General features: G+C 35.8%; 1 non-coding gene across 1 annotated transcript; it reads left to right on the top strand.

The window, feature by feature from the left end:
• The first annotated feature begins 8,258 nt into the window (after window positions 1–8,258).
• On the top strand, window positions 8,259–8,330 carry TRNAK-UUU (transfer RNA lysine (anticodon UUU)). Its single transcript has one exon. It is a non-coding gene; the product is annotated as a tRNA-Lys (tRNA).
• Window positions 8,331–21,119: the final 12,789 nt, after the last annotated feature.

Below are 21,119 nucleotides of genomic sequence, written 5' to 3'. Positions count from 1 at the left end.
ATGTGTGTGCGTGCATGTATGTGTGTGTATGAGAGAGAGAGAGAGAGACAGAGAGAGAATAACACCACATTATCAATATGTAACAAGAGCCTTAAAAAATTGTATACCCTAGTCACAAATTTCCACTTCTAGTAGTTCATTTTGAGGAGGCAATAAAGAATATGTTCCTAAGTATCAGCTACACAAATATTTATTGCTGAGCTATTTATAATTACTTAAAATTAGAAGAAAACAACTGTTCAACAATAAGGAAAGGGTACAGTTGAATAAATGGTGACAATCTTTTCAACAGATTCTTATAAAACCAAAAAAGTGTTTATATATAATTATATATATATATATATATACATATGAAAAGATGGTCATGATATACCCCTTAAATAAAACAATAAAAACCGTTTTACAAGACAGTACCTAGTATGAGCTCATCATTGATAAATAAAAATGCATCTATTACAGGTTGTCTCAGGATTCCAGGTGTATATACATGGGGCACCTTTCCAGGTATAGACTGACAATATCCCACTCCATGGTATTTTCACCAGTATGCCACGGAACAATGGCAGGTAGAAGTTGTGGTAGATATGTGTTTGATTTGAGCAATTAAGCATCCATTTCTCATTTTTTTTGGCAAAAGTGACCTAGTTTCTTCTGGGGCCACCCCTATCCCCAGCTCTAGGAGTTGGCATGTGACCCAGCCTACATTTATCAGTAACTTTCATTCCCCTACAATAATGATCAATTCAGGAATTGTCAAAGGAGTGATTTGAGCCTAATATTAACTTTCTGATGGAAGCTAGGAGGGCTTCTTTTTCCTTGAATTTGAGGCTGGGAGGGTGTTGGTTCAACCTATACAGTAGCCATGTTTCCACTGGTATGAGAGAGTGTCTGAAGGTGGAAACGATAGGAAACAGAGCTCAGATGTTCGGAGAGAATCCAGGTCCTGAAGCTATCATTTGAGTCCTTGTACACAGCTCTACCTGGGATCAGTTTCTCTGGCTTTCCAGAATGTTCAGCTTTTTTACCTGATAATTCCTATCTGAATGGGGTTTTCAGGTTCTTATGTCTCTGAGTATTGTGATGATATGGTGGAGTGAACTGACAATAAATCTAGAGTTTACTATAGTTCTGAGCTCACTATCAAGGATGCTGATGTGCCCTGTGACTGGCCCCACCCACCAGTAAGGGAGAGAGAGTCACCTGGACCTCCAATGAGGTGGACATTCTCCAATAAGGGAGACAGAAATATCAAGGTGGTCATCAGAGCCCACGCCTCTAGCAGCTTTCCTGGGAGTGCAGGCAAAGTGTAATCGGAAGACCCTGAGGCAAGAAAGTGATCAGAGGAAAAACCCAAGGTCAGTGTCTCCCAGAAGGTGATTTAGGTTTCAGTTGGCATTAATTAGAAATGACAAATGGAGTCATGTATCAGGCACCGAGGTTTCCTGTGTAATGGCAATGAGTACAGCCAGTTTCCATTAAGAACATTTTCTCATGGCTTGGGCATCACCATATGACCCTGAGAGCCATGTGGGTAGCATGTGATGTATACAAGAAATCCACTGAAATTCTAGAGAAGAGTGGCAGCAGTGCCAAACTCTGATGAAGACAGAGCAACTGCCATGGGACCCTAGGAAAGGGTTGTAGGCAGTTTCTTCAATGCAGGGAAATGACCCTGCAACATCAGTGAGCTCTAAGCAGTAGGTCAGTGCCCACAGGGCAGCAGCCTAGATCTGAGAGGAGGGGTCAGATCTAAGACCTGGGGCAAAGTGAAAAGAAAGGCACAGTCGCAGCTCATGGACTAAGAAGGCACAGTAGGAGGAGCCACCCAGGAATCTCAGAAAGGAGTGGAAACAGTCCTGCAGTCATGTAGCTGCTGGACATAGAAGTTAACAAATAACTGAGTTAAATGGAGAAGTGACCATTCCATGTGGAAAAACTGGAATTTGGGAGTGTGGAATTCCTTTTTATCTTTTCCTTCTTTTCTTCCACTTATCTCTAATTCCTAATTTTTCTACAATGAATATAAATTGCTTATATAATAAAATGTTATATTATTTTCATAAAATGGCAAAAAAAAAAGAGCAGTCTTTGCTTTTGCATTAATAGAAAGATAACACCCTGATCCAGGGAATTCTACCATTGTGAAATAATGGCCACACTCCAACTTTTGCAGATCAGCTTACCTCTGTGCACAGTTCTTCTGATAGCACACTTTAAGGGCAATGTTGATAAATTAAAGGGAGAATAGGAGCAGGAAAAAGGGTTTGCCAGCATGTTTTTAAAAGTAGTAGAAAGAACTGAAATATCTAGCCTGGACGAGAGACTTCTGAGTGGAGAGAAGAGTAGCTATACCTAGTACAACATAGGGGCTTACTTCACACTTGTGAATAATTAGTAATTAAATAAATGACATCTTGCTGGCTAAGTTATAAACCTCTTATGAAAGGAAGTTATGAATTATACTTCTTTCTATCCCTTCAGAGCCTATGACCATGCTTGGCACATAGTGAAGGCTCAGTTAAGTATTTAGTGGTATTATATTTCATTCGTAGTCCCCATCATAGTTCTAGATAAACAGCTAGAAGCAGATCCCAGGAGCTGGGAAACAAGTAATTCTCTTGTATCTGTCTTCTCTTCTGGCTCATCCTTTACCCCCAGACTACCTGCCACTAAAGAACCTCACCTTTTTACCTCCGATGACCCAATGACCTTCACCTCCAATCCGCTTAATCCATCCACTGCTCCTCATGTTGGTATTCTCCATTATCCTGCACTGCTCTACCACTAAGATTTTAAACTCTGAAGTTCCAGTTGCATTGTCAAACTTTCTAAACATGGCCAATCAGTGCCTCTAACCTAACATGATTAGGACTAAATTCATCTTGTCATCCAAACTTTTTCATCGTTTGTTTTTTCATATTTTTGGTAACAGTGCCATGACTGGCTTGTTAACTGATGTTGATAACCTCCAAGTTATCACTCTCCCAAGTTCAAGTGCTCCTCCTTCACCACTTTGTAGACAATAATGATAGCATTCTAATGCGACTCCTTAGTTCCTTCTTCACACTGCAAACAAATCATTCCTATTGCTCTCAGATTAGTCTTCCATGTGGGGCAGGAACCTTCCACTCTGGTCATGGTACTCGCTGAAAAGCCTCGCTGACACCCTTTCTGACTAAATGGAAACTAAATCCTCCAGTTTGTTACACAAACTGATCCTAATCTGTCTTTTCCAGCATGATTTCCAACAACTCCCATAAATCAGCCCTCTGCTTCAGTCTGTTCTACCCAAATATCTTTGATGCTTCTCAGCCCCTCAAACTTTCCATTGCTCTTCTGTTTTCAAGTCCTACTTCAAACACCATCCTTGCCTTGTAACCTGCTCTAATCTCTCCTGAGTCAAAAAAGTAACTGCCCCCCCCAAACTTCTATATCACATCCTATCTTGTTACTCTTACCTCTTCCTTGTATTTTCATAGGAATGTATACATTTGGCTGATTTTTCATAACAAAGTACATAATATAGTGAGACCCTACATTATACATCTTTATATTAGTTATTCATCCAATGATTTAAAATGTTTATTGAACACCTCATATGTGTAGGTGATGGGTATAAGTAATGACCAAGATGGATTTGTCCCTATTCTCCTGAGGCTTAGTTTAGCATGTAAGACTGTCAATAAACAAATGACTAATAAGTAGCTGATCAATTAGAATTATGATAAATACTAAAAAGTACATAATGCAGTACCAATATATAGAAAGTAAACATGTAAGATGATACTGTTTTTATAATCCAAAACACCCTTTCAAAATGGAGCCATATTCAGTCTAGCTTAAAAGTATTTGCTAGTTTAGAAGACACTATTTTTCTTTATTTACAGCATGATCTGGTCATTATGAGTAAAGACTATAATAGCTGAGGGACAAAATAGGAAATTAAATTCCCATTCTTGGGCAAGCATAACTGACTAGCTTAGCTGCAAACCTCAGGCAGAATTATAGTACGGCCTTTTTCTTCCTGTTGTTTTACTCTAGAGCAGCTATTTTCTGCTTTTATCAGTTGCGTGGAGCCATCAATCATGGCCAGTAATCTCCAACAAAATAAGAAGAGCATAAATATCAAGAGGCAAGTGATTCATCACGAAGCCTGACGCCAGCTATAAGGGAAAAAGCCCTTTCTGGCCTGGAGCTAGCAGGCACAATAGCACATTATTCCCGAAGGAGCTATGACTTGAAATTTCTGAATGGGCTTACCACCAGTCTCAGCCTACTGTGCATGCACAGGCATGTAAACTCTTCAAATATACCTTTTTTTACAGTATGGAGACAGTTCCTGGTATTTCTATATTCATCAAAAGACAAGGTTAGATATTCTTTTTTGTTTTCTCCCACTGAATTCATGCTTCTAACTGTGAGAGTATAAAATTCCCTCCAACTCTCTTAAGCAAGGGCTTTCTTTTTCTCAAACACAAGGTACCCTATACTTTGGCACCTCTGATTGTCAGTACATGAGTACTAAGAATAACAAATTACAGGCAACTAATAGTCACATAAATGGAAGCAAGAGGGCCACCATCACAGCCACTTTTATAACGTGGTCTGTGGGTGAAAGAAGGGGACACTAGGACAGAAGGCAACATTCTAGGTAGAGACTGCCCCACTGGGAATGAGATGGACTAAAAGAAGTACCCATACAAAAGGTTACTAGTGAGGACTAGCTATTGTATGGCCCTGAATTAAAAGGAAAATGCAGTGAACTAATAAAAGCCACTGTTGTTGTGTCCTCTAATTAACTGTCCTTTACATGTCCTTAAGGACGATGAAGAACACACAGGGCATATAGGAAATTTTCCACAATGAACCATGAATGTTGTTGCCTCTGCAACAAAGGGTAAATGGGGAATGAAAAAATCCAATATGCTTTTCCATGCCTTGCCCCCTTTCTCTTAGGGGAAAAAAAATTCGTGGCAAGCATATTGGAGATATTGTAGAAGAACAGTTCCTCTTCCCATAAAGGTTATCTCTGTAAAGCTGCCAAGGTCAGTGCCCCAGTGGCTCATCTGCCAAGTAAGTGCCAGTTGTGGAATCTATACTGTGGCAGGCCTGGCTCTCCCACCCTCCTTATGAATCACTGTTCTTTGCTCCTTTGTGCCAGACTTGCCACTTTTCCCACTCCCTGCCCTCCCTTCTCATTGGAGATGTCTCTTTCCCCACATATAAGCTGAATGTTCTGTTGTTTGCCAGGAAGCCAGGCTTACTGAATGATGACTTCATGGAAGTCACACAAGAGAGGCAAACAGTAATCTTCCGAGTAATCTGCATGAAAAGTGACCTTACAAGACATGAAGTGCCCAGCTTGGCTGGTGATGCATCATTTATGCCACTTTAAAGGAGAGGAGGTATTATGTATTATATATATGTATATATAATACATGCATAGATTTTTCCTTTAATATATACACATATACATATATGGCTTTGTTTCCATTTTTAGTTGAGTGTTTTAAATGGCTTTGTATTTTTTATCCAATGACTTATGTTTTCTCTTTTGTAAAGAACCGCAAGAAAAGTGCAACTTTAAACTAGTTGTTCCATTTTTTAAATCACTAGTATATTCTAGAGTGTGTGTGTGTGTGTACGTGTGTATATATATATGTGTGTATGTATATATATGCCACTTAATATCCAATTTCTGGGGTCTGATATGGTAGAAAGGTATATTTCATTTCTTTTATTTTGACATATAAGATGAAAGGGACTATTCAAAAGAAGCATATAAGTGCTCAATGAAAGATATTCTCCTAATATAAAAGACATCTCCATAGTCATTACTTTTTGCAGTCCTCAAAAGTAAAAATTTTTAGTATATGTCATCTCAAACTACGCACCTCTGGCATTTATTCAAGCTACTTTTATGCTGCGACTTTATAGGAAGTAAAAGGAGATTAGGTAATCACTTGTAGTAAACTGTATATTTTTTACTCTAAACAGCTTTATAAAGTGCACTGTCACTCCTTTAGGTCAACTATCATTAGGTATATGTGGCTTGATAAACTCACAGGGCAAACACTGCTTGACAGTAATGATTTGGTTTTTATAAAGCAGAGCAGAGGATATCATGGTTATATTTTGAATAATACATGGTCATAGATACAATTCTTCAAAACTCTGGAAAACACAGAGATTGCTTATAATAAAAACTATCCCCTAGTATATCTTAATAGCAATTAATTGTCTCTATTGTGCTGACACACAAACTGTTCAATTTTTCTCTCTCTGATATCACACATCTTCATATTGATGAAGAAATAAAACTACCATATGTTATATGTTTCCATATTTATGTTGATGTTGAAGACAATTACAAAAAAAAAAAAAAAAAGAAGTAGAGTAAGCTAATTTCACAAAAGAGAGACATGTATTTATTGAACAATTCAATACCCAGCTGACAGGGTGTTGCAAATTGTGCCCAGGACAGCTATTAAGGAATGAAATATCCATGTTAGTAATGTGATTCCACTGTAGACTTTTTTCATATGTTATTATTCATTTTTCCCACTGTTTTCACTAATAAAACCAATAGAAGCCATCAAAATTAAATCTGATAGGAAGTCAGATCACTCAGAATCAGTAATGGGAAATAAAGATTCAGTGTAAGCCTGCTTGCTCAGCTCAGCCCCGATCTGCAAGCAACTAAGGGCTGTTTGGCACTCTGTTAGCAATCTTGGCAGAAATTCGAAAGACTGAATGGAGATGAATTCTTAATGACTTCCTAACATTTAGGTGGGGGGCTCTTTCTAGAAGGAGGCTGAGACACAAGACTTATAATTGCAGAATGAGGGAATTGGGTACATTGAAGCTTCTCCTCAGGATGGAAATATAGGAAGCCAGTTCTCAGCAGAAATGAGATTCTGCCGTCAGATTCAAATGACAACAGAGGAGTTCTCAATATACATTTAAAATATTAGTTTCCTTTGAACAAAGAGCATTTATTCATGTCGGTTGTCTTCTGAGACTCCTTCAGATATTGAAAGACAGCTATGCGCCTTTCTTGAGTCTTCTCAGGTCTAGGATATGAATTTTCCTTTTTGATCAATTTCAATTGGAAATTACATTGATATTTGACCTTTGGTCCTAATGCTATGGATCTCTAGGTTGTCATATTTTGAATCTTAAAGAGGTGAAATATTGTGTGCTAGATTACTCATTCCTTATTGTGTGCTAGATTACATATTCCTTAAATAACTGAATCGCTTTGCTGTACACATGAAACACTGTAAATCAACTATACCTCAATGAAAAATAAAATAAAAATTTAATCATGAATTCTAGAATGAGAATATCTTTCCCTGTGTAACCACATTTTTCCTTAAGTCAGATTAATCACATGCCCTTCTACTGTCCAATATGGTAGGCACAAGCCACAAGAGACCAATCAGCAGCTGAACTGTGGCTGTTCTGAGCTGACTTGCAATATGAATATAAAATACACACCTGAGTTTGAAGATGTCATATGAAAAAAGAATTAATATATCTCACTAAGGTATTTATATATGTTACATGTTGAAATGATATTTTAGATATGTTGTATTAAATAAAATACACTATTAAAATGAATTTTACTTGTTTATTTTTACTTTTAAAATATGTGGCTACTAGAAAATTTGAAATTCTATATGTGCCTCACATTGTGTATCTATTAGATAGTGCTGGTCTATATAGCTATAGCTAATAGTCAATATAGCTGCAAATTCTGAGCAAATCACTTTTCTTTCTTTTGCCTGGCCCAGTTTGTATGTTTTATGGGGCCTACGAGACATTTCTGCTGGGAGAATATATAAGGATCATATTAGGCAGAGTCATTGGTCACCCAAAATATGACCCTCAACATAGGCAGTACTGCTATAATCCTCAGGAAAGAAGGGTCCTTAATAACTGAGGTGATGGACATGATCATCGACTTTCCCAGACCCCCAAATCTGGGATTTGGGGGCCTGGGATCACAAGTACATCTCAAAACAGGAATAGAATTCATTGTATGGAAACATTCCCTTTAACCCCATGGTTAGTATAAAGACAATTTAAGCTGAAGAAATACTTGAGATTCAACAGATGCAGGAAACAAGCCTTCTTGGAGTGCCCCTTGTCTGAATAAAAGCAGAAACTTTTGAGAAACAACCACGGCTGTCAACTCCCTCTTCAGGGTGGCTTCTATTCCAGGAGAGAGACCAAGAGTAACCCTACCAGGGAATTCCCTGGCAGTCCAGTGGTTAGGACTCAGCGCTTTTACTGTTGTGGCCCAGGTTCAATCCCTGGTCAGGGAACCCTGCAAAGCCCTGCAGCATGGCCAAAAAAAAAAAAAAAAGTAACACACAAAACTATAAAATTATCTGAACGTTGGACTCATGCTTTCTTAATCTCATTAGAGAGCTTTCTGGATTCTATTTCTGGATTCTACAGTTTAAATGGAGTCGGAGTGGCAACAGTGGCAGATGAGGGCTGGCAGGATCTCTATGAGTTCCAGGAGCCTGCCCAGAGCCTCCAGAACCAGGAGAACTGTCCTGAGGCTGGGGCAGGGCCTAAAATTTTAGATAGATAGATAGATAGATAGGCAGACAAAATGGATGATTGCATGGCCTTTGTATTGATTTGGTGTCCACATCATCAAATATTTGGTATATTAAGTAAATTTTTCAAAGTATTTTTCTTTCTTGGTTGAAACATCTCTATATTTCCTCAGGCCTTTTATTGTCTCCAAAATCAAACTGACATCCCCCTTCTTTGTGTCCCACAACACTTGCTCCTCTAATCATCACTGTATGAGCTGCTACCAGTTCATAAAAGATATTAGACTAGGGAAAAAATTCTCTTTTCGAAAGGACGGATTTTGTTTAATGATTACATTTTCTTCATACATAGGTAAAAATTTAGCCAATTACTCGTGACTGTTCAATTCTAAAAGATGTATGTAGTGTTTTTAAGCCAACAACTTTCTATACTTATGTCATTTTATCTATATCACAGCTCCGTAGGTATGGTTGTCTTCACTTTATAGATGAGGAAACTGAAAACCAGAGATGGTAAATAATTAGTCCATAATCACACAGCCTAGGACAAAAGAAGGTCTCTCTGGATTCAAATTGGTTCCTTTCAGTCATGTAACTACACTGCCTTTCACTGTGTGAATTATGTACACCAAAGCCAGATGGTGCATATGTTCTAAATTTGCAAAACATTTCATCCAACTAGCGAAAAGTGTGAACAAGAGAAGAAGGACGTAATTAGTCATCCTTTAATACAAAAGTGTTAGGTTGCACTAGGGGGGCCTTTTTCCTCAAACATAGAACAAGAACCTTGAGAAAAATATGCAGCTCAACAAATATGTTTTTTTTTAACAGAATATCAAACCTAAGAACAAAGAGAATATGATGCAGTTAAAAAGCATGGAACTATAGATAAGTTATAAATTTAAAAATTGTCTTTCCCTACTATTATCAAGTGTTTTGTAAAGTATTTACAGGTATTCCCCATTTTTCAAAAGTTCACTTTATTCCATTTCGTTTTTATGAAAGACCTACATTAGTGCTTGTTTTAGCTAACAAAAAGAAATCCAAGGAGGATTTTCATTTTTATGAAAAATGGAGAAAAATGAAAATAGCATTAGTATTTGTTTTGCAATCAAGCTCTTATAGAGGCAGCGCACCCCAAGCAGTGAGAGTGGCCTCGCCAAGCTCCTTCCCCAGGACCTACACTCGGCAGCATCTCAGCGCCAAGGAGCCATAAGCTTTGAACTCTGCCTGTGAGCATCTGTGATTTATTTTGTGCATCTGTTAGCAAGGTGTGTCCTGAGGTAATTGCTTCTTCACTTTATACCTTTTCAGCTTATGAAAGTTTTCATAGGAACGTACTACTTAGGTGTAGCGAGGGAAACCTGTATTTCTATCTACATACTTTAAAAATATTTATGTCTGGCCTCCAGAGAATAATGTATAAATTGCATATGATCTTGCCTTCAAATACTCCTTTTTATGCCTTTTTTTTCTTTGAGAATTTCTACTAAACTTTCCTTTAGAATGCATGAATTTTTCCTTTCAGCCATGGAGTCCATCTGTTGTCCTATGCAAAGCCAGGGGCAATTAACAGAAAGCACTAGGATGGAATTTTATTGGAAGGAATAGGGAATATTTCTGATCATTTTTAAGATAATTTGTTCTTTTTATATAAATATACCTGGTTTAATATAAATTAACAGTTGGTCAGAGTATGACACAATAAAATAATAAGTTCCACCTACAAACTAAGAGATTGCATTTTAGGTACTGGAAAAAGGAAGTCAAATTTACTAATTAATTTTTTTAATCTAAGAAAAAAATTTTAGCGTATTCTGTAAAGACTGTATTAAATGTGTTTTTAAAGTAAATAAATTAAAAATGATGTATAAATTCTAATGCATGTGCATTTTAATCTAAATGGAAGAGTAAGTTCCTTCTGGATTCTAAATTGTTGTCAATAGTTTCATGTTTGTTGTCTCCATTCTCTAACTATCCCGTCCTCTGCCATTAATTTATATGTTCCTTTAATATACAAGGCATACCTTCTTTTATTTATTTTTTAACTATATTTGATGTAATAAGAAATATATATTTGGTCTTTGCCTCTTGTTCCTGGCACAGAGCTCCTAAAACCCTTGGACTTTCCTGAGTGATAAGGGTGAGAGAGGCATCTTTTGTTATTTATAATAAGCCCCTCTAGATCCACCCCTATTTATGCTAATGAGGTGACTCCTGGAGCTGGGAGACTAGCTGCCAGAGGAACCAACAACGTGATTAAAGAGCTGGAACTTCCAGCCCCAACTCCTTACCTCTAGGGAAAGGAAAGGGCCTGGAGATTGACTTAATCACCAGTGGGCAATGATTTGATCAAATCATTCCTTTGTAATGGAAACTCCATAAAAATCCTAAATGAAGGGGTTCAATGAGCTTCTGGGTTGGTGAACACATGGGACAGTGGCTCGCTGGGGAGGGGACACAGAGCTCCTGCCCCCTCCCCATACCTTGCTCTGTGCACCCCTTCCGTGTGCTTGCTCCTGAGTTGCATCCCTTAATAAATGGGTAATAGTAAGTAAAGTACTTTTCAGAGTTCTGTGAACTGTTCTAGCAAATTATCAAACCCAAAGGGGGCATTGTGGAAACCCTTGATTTATAGCCAGAAGAAAGTCAGAAATACTGGAGGCCTGGACTTTTGATTGTCACCCGAAGTTGGGGCCAATTTGTGAGACTGAGCCCTTAACCTGTGGGGTCTGCACTAACTCAAAGTGGTTAGGGTTGTAAGTGTTGTGAGGAGAGAAATAGTTGTTTTTTCTCTTACTATCCCTACTCCATGAGAGTAAAAATACTCTCTGCAAATGTCTGAATAAATGTGTACACAGAAAAATGACTAAAACAGACAACATAAATAATAAGGAAAACCAGTGTAAACCCAACAAATGAAAAAAAAATTAAAACTATGCTAAACATTTTTGCATAAAAATCAAAGAATACAATATATAAAATTAAACATTATAATCATTTTCTTTAATTTTTTCCTTCAGTCCTTTGACAGTAAAGTCTATTGATTTCTAAGTCCTCACACAAATATAATTTTTATAATCTAGCATATAAAATAATGTCAAGCTATATTAATGTACCTATTTACCTACTTTTTAAAATTCTATATCTTAGTATTTTTACTTGTTTTTAGAAACCTGACCCAACCTCAGTAAAAGAGTGTCATAAAATGCCCTAGCTGTCCTACTCTATGAGGTGGAGGTAAACAATCAAACTTGTTATCCAATGTTGATCGTTATTTAGTCTTCTATGCTTTACTTTTTTTTTCAGATAATAGTGGCTTCATTAAAGGTCTGTATTTTTAAATATTGGATCTTTGACTATATTTTATCCTTGGGGTTTAGGGGTGGGGGCAAAGAGAGTGTATATGTGACCAGTAGCTACAATGGGCAGATCTGGAGGTTCCATTTACCATGAGTGAACAGAGACCTTTTGGTATTTTTTATTAGTATCTTATTATTTAAGTTATCTATTTACTCAGGGAAAATGAGCATCTCTATGAATTGTATCTTTATAGTCTAGAACATAGTAGAACATTTCCATTTGTTCAAATATTCTAGACATTCTGGATATGTAAGTCTCTGAAGAGTTTTTATAATTCTTCAGATAAATTGTGCACATTTTAAATATATTCCCACCTCCATTAACTTTTGTCTGTTATTGAAAAATCTTTATTTTCATTTTGTTTGTAGTTGCCTAGTTTTTCTTTACGCATCCTTTCAATTTTAATTTCTTAAATCACTTTATATATTTATACATATATATGTGTATATATATGTACATATATGTATAAAATAGAGTTGGGGCTTTCTATGTGATCAAAAGAGCAATTATTTTTATTTTAATAGGTGAATTAAAACAATTTACATTTATCAATATGACAGATATGAATAGTCTTAGTCTTATTAAATTATTTGATATCTTCTGTTTGTATATCTTAAAAAATTATTCACTTTGTTTTCTTTGTTTTTGATGTATGTTTCTTCTGAAAATTGAGAAGGGTTATATTCTGTACTACTGGTTACCTTTATAATTATAACTTATATATTAAATTTATCTTTTTTATTTTTGGTCAATACATTTCTAAATTTCCTTCTAAAAATACTAATCCATTTTATCTGAACTCATTTCTTTCTCTACCTGATTTTAGTTACCTCTAATATCTAATATCTTTCTTATTTCCATTTGTGCTGAAAAATATAGTTATACCTATACTAATTGATTTTACAGTCTTATATTTTTATCTTCAGCTAGTAAAAATAAGGAAATTGCTGCATTTACACCATCTCCCATTTTCTCTCTCCTTTGCCTCCTAATTTTTTTGTTATATCATCTCCTTCCCTGCCTTCTAAGTTTTCATTTGGTTGTGTGTGGTTATAAATACTGGCTGCCCATTCAATGATCTGTGAAGATTTTAAAACATACCATTGAGCAGGCTCCAGCCCAGAACAATTAAAGAAAAATCTATGGGCACAGGTTTGGGGCACTGGTATGACTTAAGAGTTCCACAGGTGGTTCTAATATATGTCCACGCTTGAGAACCACTGATTCACATGGTGTCTTATTTTACTGTTTTCATGCATTCTGCCAATTCAGTTCTCATCATCTGATGTCTCATTTCTTTCAGTACTCTTCTGCAAAGAGGCAAATGCTTCAGTAAGTTCTCTCTCTTTTTTTTTTAATGTTTTCTATTTTTCATGGTGAAAGTTTGACAATTTCCCAGTGTTTCATGGCAACGTTTTCTGGTGTTTTGCTTTTGTGAATTTGTTTTCCTCTTCCCTTCTATTTTCTTGTAGTATCTCCAATTAAACCCTCTTCTGATTCTTCCTTATTTCATATTTTAAGGAGGCAAGTTTTTTCTGGGAAAGAGAATTCCATTGAAACAGGCTTCGTGGACACACACCCTGTGCACTTGTACAGGTCCTTTGCAGAGGGCTCCTTGCTTAATTTAATGCTCTGCTGTCACCATCTTAAAATTTTTAATAATTTCTAAACAAAAGACCTCACATTTTTGAGGGAAGGGAAGGGAAGTGTTTCAGGTTAGCAAGAATTTTCTTTATGACCCCCAATGGACATGGACAACAATGTAGGATTTTTATAATACTGGCTTTCCCACTGCAGCTAGAGAGGCCACTCTGCTTCCTAGAGAAGAGGCTTCTTCATTATGTGGTTCCTGATTTAGCCTTGACTCCACCATCTTGGAAGAAAATCAAATCAAAGAAAGGTCATAAAATAGTTCGTGTAGCACATTTCAATTGCTGCAGACAAGGGATTTAGAACAGGATGTGTTCTTTACCACTTTCTGAGCTTGGCAGATGTGAGGTCCTGCTTTCTACTCTTCTGGCTACTGTTTGGCCAGTACTCTCACCACTCTGGGGGTTTAAGATTTTCGTTACTGCCAAATTTTACAAAAAATACTCTGGCATTTGTATTTTTAGCTTTTATTCTCTTTATTGCTTTTGAATGGTTTGTAGGAGAAAAAAAAGGAAAATATCTGAATTTACATGGTCATCTTGAAAAGTATATTCAACTTTCTGTCTTTATGCTTTATATGTATCTTCTGTAGGCAACCTACGACCCAGCAGTCTCTATCTTTCAGCTCTGTGTGTAGGAGTGAAGCGAAGGTTAATCCATTTACATGTATTTGTACTGATATATTCAACCTTCATTTCTTTCCTGTTTCTTTGCCTTCTAGTGGCATTTTTTAATTGCATTTTTTGCCTACATTACTAACTTGAATGTTACATACTCTATTTTTACTCTGAATTGGTATTCTAAAAAAAAAATGCACGTTTAATTTACAAAGTCAAAAATAATCAGTGCCTACCTTCTTCTTAACATACACTTAACATATAGAGCTTCAATGACTATACACAATTCCTTTCTAGTGTAACACTTTGTCCAGAAACATGTTTTATCTAGTTGTTTATTAACCCCACAAATTAGACATTATTGTGGTCGATAACTTGTGGATAACCCACGTGTTTTTAAATTTCTAATCTTTTTATTCCTATTTGTATCTCTGACTTAGTTTGAGATAGATTTTTTAAATCTTTTTTCTGTAACATTTCATCTTAAGTGTGTGTAGTTGTAATAAATCTGTTTTTGTTTGAAGAATTCTTTCTCATCTTGAGAGATAATTTGCCAAGTATATAATTCTAAGTTGATAGTTCTTTTCTCCAAGCCTTATTAAGATAGTACTTTATTATCTTCTGGTTTTAATTGTTGCTTCTGAGACACCTGCAGTGAATCTAACTGACATTGCATTATAGGTAAGTTACCTTTCCTCTCTAGGTTTTTTTTTTTTTTTTAATCTCTTATCTTTGGAGTTTCAAAGTCAGCTAATACATCTTGAATTGGAATTTTTAATTGGATTTATTTTTATTTATTGTTCTGGGATCTGAAATGCTTTCTGAACCTTAGAATTCATGTTTTTCCTCAATTTTGGGAATTCTCAACTGCTATCTCTTCAAATATTACTTCTTCCCATTCTTGCATTTTTATCCTTTCAGAACTCTGATTAGGTGTATGCTACTCTTTCTCATTCTAGCCTTCCTATATCCTAACTTGTCTTTTCTTTTTTCCTTCTCTTTGTGTCTCTTTGCTGAATTCTTATAATCTCTTTAGATCTATCTTTCAGTTTCAGTGAATTTTTTTGAATTTCTGATTTACTTTGTTCTTCAGATTTACTTTGGTATTTTAAATCTTATTGTTTGCTTATTTTGGTGGCTTTATATTTTAATTTCCTTAAACTTTTATTCATAAGTTATTTTATAATCCATTTCTGATTGTTACTATATCTAGGTCCCTGAGGGTCTAGATTTGCTGTTTGTTTTTTCTACTGATTCTTGTTCATAGTAGCTTATTCCCTCTTCTGTTTTTTTCCAGTTTTATTGAGATATAATTGACATACATCACTGTATGAGTTTCAGGGGTACAGCATAAAGGTTTGACTCATCGTGAAATGATTGACACAATAAATTTAGTTAACTCCTCCTTGTTTGAAAATGTTGATTCATTTCATTTTTTTCTTCTGAACTGCAGCTTAAAAATTGTATAGTGGTGAATTCTATCAAACTGTGCTTAAAAATCTTCCAACAAACACAAGCCCAGGACCAGATGGCTTCACAGGGGAATTCTATCAAACATTTAGAGAAGACCTAACACCTATCCTTCTCAAACTCTTCCAAAATATAGCAGAGGGAGGAACACTCCCAAACTCATTCTACGAGGCCACCATCACCCTGATACCAAAACCAGACAAAGATGTCACAAAGAAAGAAAACTACAGGCCAATATCACTGATGAACATAGATGCAAAATCCTCAACAAAATACTAGCAAACAGAATCCAACAGCACATTGAAAGGATCATACACCATGATCAAGTGGGATTTATCCCAGGAATGCAAGGATTCTTCAATATACACAAATCAATCAATGTGATAAACCATATTAACAAATTGAAGGAGAAAAACCATATGATCATCTCACTAGATGCAGAAAAAGCTTTTGACAAAATTCAGCACCCATTTATGATAAAAACTCTCCAGAAAGTAAGCATAGAGGGAACCTACCTCAACATAATAAAGGCCGTATATGACAAATCCACAGCCAACATTGTTCTCAGTGGTGAAAAACAGAAACCATTTCCTCTAAGATCAGGAACAAGACAAAGTTGTCCACTCTCACCACTATTATTCAACATAGTTTTGGAAGTTTTAGCCACAGCAATCAGAGAAGAAAAAGAAATAAAAGGAATCCAAATCAGAAAAGAAGAACTAAAGCTGTCACTGTTTGCAGATGACATGATACTATACATAGAGAATCCTAAAGATGCTACCAGAAAACTACTAGAGCTAATCAATGAATTTGGTAAAGCAGCAGGATACAAAATTAATGCACAGAAATCTCTTGCATTCCTATACACTAATGATGAAAAATCTGAAAGAGAAATTAAGGAAACACTCCCATTTACCATTGCAACAAAAAGAATAAAATACCTAGGAATAAACCTACCTAAGGAGACAAAAGACCTGTATGCAGAAAACTATAAGACACTGATGAAAGAAATAAAATATGATACAAACAGATGAAGAGATATACCATGTTCTTGGATTGGAAGAATCAACATTGTGAAAATGACTATACTACCCAAAGCAATCTACAGATTCAATGCAATCTCTATCAAATTACCAATGGCATTTTTCACAGAACTAGAACAAAAAATTGCATAATTTGTATGGAACCACAAAAGACCCTGAATAGCCAAAGCAACCCTGAGAAAGAAAAACGGAGCTGGAGGAATCAGGCTCCCTGACTTCAGACTATACTACAAAGCTACAGTCATCAAGACAGTATGGTACTGACACAAAAACAGAAATATAGATCAATGGAACAGGATAGAAAGCCCAGAGATAAACCCACGCACATACGGTCACCTTATCTTTGATAAAGGAGGCAAGAATATACAGTGGAGAAAAGACAGCCTCTTCAATAAGTGGTGCTGGGAAAACTGGACAGCTACATGCAAAAGAATGAAATTAGAACACTTCCTAACACCATACACAAAAATAAACTCAAGATGGATTAGAGACCTAAATGTAAGGCCAGACACTATCAAACCTTTAGAGGAAAACATAGGCAGAACACTCTGTGACATAAATCACAGCAAGATCCTTTTTGACCCACCTCCTAGAGAAATGGAAATAAAACAAAAATAAACAAATGGGACCTAATGAAACTTAAAAGCTTTTGCACAGCAAAGGAAAACATAAACAAAACAAAAATACAACCCTCAGAATGGGAGGAAATATTTGCAAATCAAGCAACTGATAAAAGATTAATCTCCAAAATTTACAAGCAGCTCATGAAGCTCAATATCAAAAAAACAAACAACCCAATCCAAAAATGGGCAGAAGACCTAAATAGACATTTCTCCAAAGAAGATATACAGACTGCCAACAAACACATAAAAGAATGCTCAACGTCACTAATCATTAGAGAAATGCAAATCAAAATTGCAATGAGGTATCACCTCACACCAGTCAGAATGGCCATCATCAAAAAATCTACAAACAATAAATGCTGGAGAGGGTGTGGAGAAAAGGGAACCCTCTTGCACTGTTAGTGGGAATGTAAATTGATACAGCCACTATGGAGAACAGTATGGAGGTTCCTTTAAAAACTAAAAATAGAACTACCATACGACCCAGCAATCCCACTACTGGGCATATACCCTGAGAAAACCATAATTCAAAAAGAGTCATGTACCACAGTGTTCATTGCACCTCTATTAACAATAGCCAGGACATGGAAGCAACCTAAGGGTCTATCGACAGATGAATCGATAAAGAAGATGTGGCACATATATACAATGGAATATTACTCAGCCATAAAAAGAAACGAAATTGAGTTATTTGAGGTGGATGGACCTAGAGTCTGTCATACAGAGTGAAGTAAGTCAGAAAGAGAAAAACAAATACTGTATGCTAACACATATATATGGAATCTAAAAAAGAAAAAAAAAGGTTCTGAAGAACCTAGGGGCAGGACAGGAATAAAGACGCGGACATAGAGAATGGACTTGAGGACACAGGGACGGGGAAGGGTAAGCTGGTACGAAGTGAAAGAGTGGCATGGACTTATATATACTACCAAATGTAAAATAGATAGCTAGTGGGAAGCAGCCGCATAGTACAGGGAGATCAGCTTGGTGCTTTGTGACCACCTAGAGGGGTGGGATAGGGAGGGTGGGAGGCAGACAGAAGAGGGAGGAGATATGGGGATATATGTATATGTATAGCTGATTCACTTTGTTATAAAGCAGAAACTAATACACCATTGTAAAGCAATTATACTCCAATAAAAATGTTAAAAAAACTTGTACTCTAGATGAGCATGCATCATTTCCAAGAAAATCTGTAACCTATCTTCATCTTAGCCTATCTTTCATATTTTTTCATCCTTTTAGTTCTGTGTTAATTTCTCAGAAATTTCCTCAGATATATTTTCCAGTAGAAATTCATTGCTATATTTCAAATATTTCTGTTCTATTTTCATACTGCCTAGGTCCTTCATTTCGTTTCTATTATTGTTTTTCCCTCTATTTCACTTTTAATAAAATATTAGTATATATTTATTTTATATATAAATTCATACACTAGAACATACTCCTGAAATGTTGCTGTCTTTGTTGGTGTGGTGAATTCTACCCTATAATTATTTAAGAAATTATGGGGAAGAAGAATTAAATAATAACTAAGGAAATGCCTCTTATATGCCTATACTTTTATCATTTAGGGTTTTGACAGGACTTACAGCAGAAAACCGAATTACTTTATAATAATGCTTCATTCTTTCACCAGCCAGACAACATCCAAATTTTTTCACCTGGATTTCTTGGCCAATTTCTAATTGTAGGACAATGATATACTTAAACTATGATTGGCCAGGCTGGATAGTGTGAAGTAATACAACAATCATGCATGGATACAGCTTTATCATTACTCTGGTGTTTTCGATGTCAGTTACTGTGTTAATGTAAATTCCTTCAGATAATTGCAGCCCCTAATTATCTTTAAAGATATTAGGAATGAAGTCTCTCACTTCATGCAAATAAAGAAAATGTCTCTTCACTAGACTGATGAATAGTTACTCCCTTTTTTACCTGAGGTTTTAAAAATTATATATTTTTTCCTGTCCAAGGAAGTCACATCATCCTTGATAATAGAATCTGTACAGTTTCTCCAAGAGGTCTGTTTTATTTTCTAGATGCTCAAGGCTTTGAATTGTTTGTTCATTACCTGCTATATCTTCTTTACTATTGAGGCTTGTTGAATAGCTTCCATTAAAATTTTACTGGTGTCCCTGGAAATTTAATGTTGGGATGCATTACAGCTATTCCATTATTGAAATCAACTAATTGAAGATTAAAATCACCATTTTAATCTTCAATTCCCATTAATTCTATCAACAGTTTACCCTTCTTACCATTGTTTTGTGATTAATTAATCACATTGCCACACCTGCAAGAGCAGATGAAGTTGGAACCCCTGCATTCACTAATTCTTTATGTCCAGTATAGGTCAATGCTGTGGACTTGCACTGTCCTATAATGTAGTCATTAGTCACATGTGGCCATTTAAATTCAGATTTAAACATAAATAAATTAAATTAAAACATCAGTTTCTCGGATATGCTAGCCACATTTCAAGAGCTCAGGAGCCACATATGGCTGGTAGTTACCATACTGGACAAAACAGATATAGAATATTTTAGTCATCACAGAGAGTTCTACTGGAGAGCACTTCTATAGATGATAACCCATTTGATTCAAGGAACTCAAGTGTGATTCTTCATTGAAAACAAAATCTTTGTGAATAATTGTATATAAAGTTTTATCTGTCAGAGCACCATGTCCAAGTTGTCCTCTATTTATATGAATGACTTAGTCATTTTCATTAGTTGTGTAAGTAGGAACCCCATAGCGCAACATAAAACTTGTACCTCTTATCACCATTTATAGCTATTGTAATAAAATCAGACTTCACAGAGAATTCTAATGAATAAAATGTGACCATTCAAGTGCCAGCAACCGTTGTCTTTAAAATAGTACTGATCCATGAACAGTTTTAAACATATCAATCTTACAATTTATATACCTAAGTGCAGTCATATCTCAGCCACCATACCTTTAGTAGTTGTTCAAAATAATACACTGAAAACCTCTTGTAAAATGGTATTGAAGGATTCTGTTCATGTGTAATGACATATAGAAATTTTTCTTTTAGTTGTCTTCAGTATCTAATATTATCTTGCTGATAGCTTTATCTCTGGAAATTTTTAAATGTTCAAAATTGAAATGAAATTATCTTTCCAAGGTGATTGTATGACTGTATTTCACAATCAGAAAGCAGTAAATAATGTCTGGCTTATCTGACAATATTTCCTTTACTCATTGCTATATGGCCTGGACTATTTTGTTGGGTGAACTTCATTACCACTTTACTGTTACGGGAGGAATCCTGATGTACTACATTGTTTGCAGACACTTCCAACTTTAACAATCCAACTTTTTGGTGCTTCAGCATCCAGCAAATGTAAAGTATGAGAAGACATTTTTGGGGTGTATATATTATGTTAATGCATTCTCCATCAATTACTTCTAATGATATGACTTCAACAATACTCATCCCAAGAAATATCATGTAACAAGAGAACTACAAAAGCTCCACTGTTTGCTACAACACCAGGTTGCTACAACATCCTCTACTGCAAAATATTACAAAGCAAATGTGTTTCATAAAACTAGTCAGCTGGAAAGAAATGTTTAATTGACCAATCTATTATTCACTTGTAACCATTTCTTTTTTTCCTATAGTACAATATTTTTGTCCATATCGTTATACTGATCCTTATGGCTTATTTGCTACTTGCTACAAGTTCGTGCCCTTAAACACCTTCACTCTTGTCCCCCACCTCCTTCCTCTAGTAACCACCACTTTAC

Source organism: Balaenoptera ricei, chromosome 9 (assembly GCF_028023285.1).
Source record: "Balaenoptera ricei isolate mBalRic1 chromosome 9, mBalRic1.hap2, whole genome shotgun sequence".
NCBI lineage: Eukaryota > Metazoa > Chordata > Mammalia > Artiodactyla > Balaenopteridae > Balaenoptera > Balaenoptera ricei.
The sequence above is the reverse complement of the archived record's forward strand: the minus strand, read 5'-3'. Positions and strand labels throughout refer to the sequence as shown.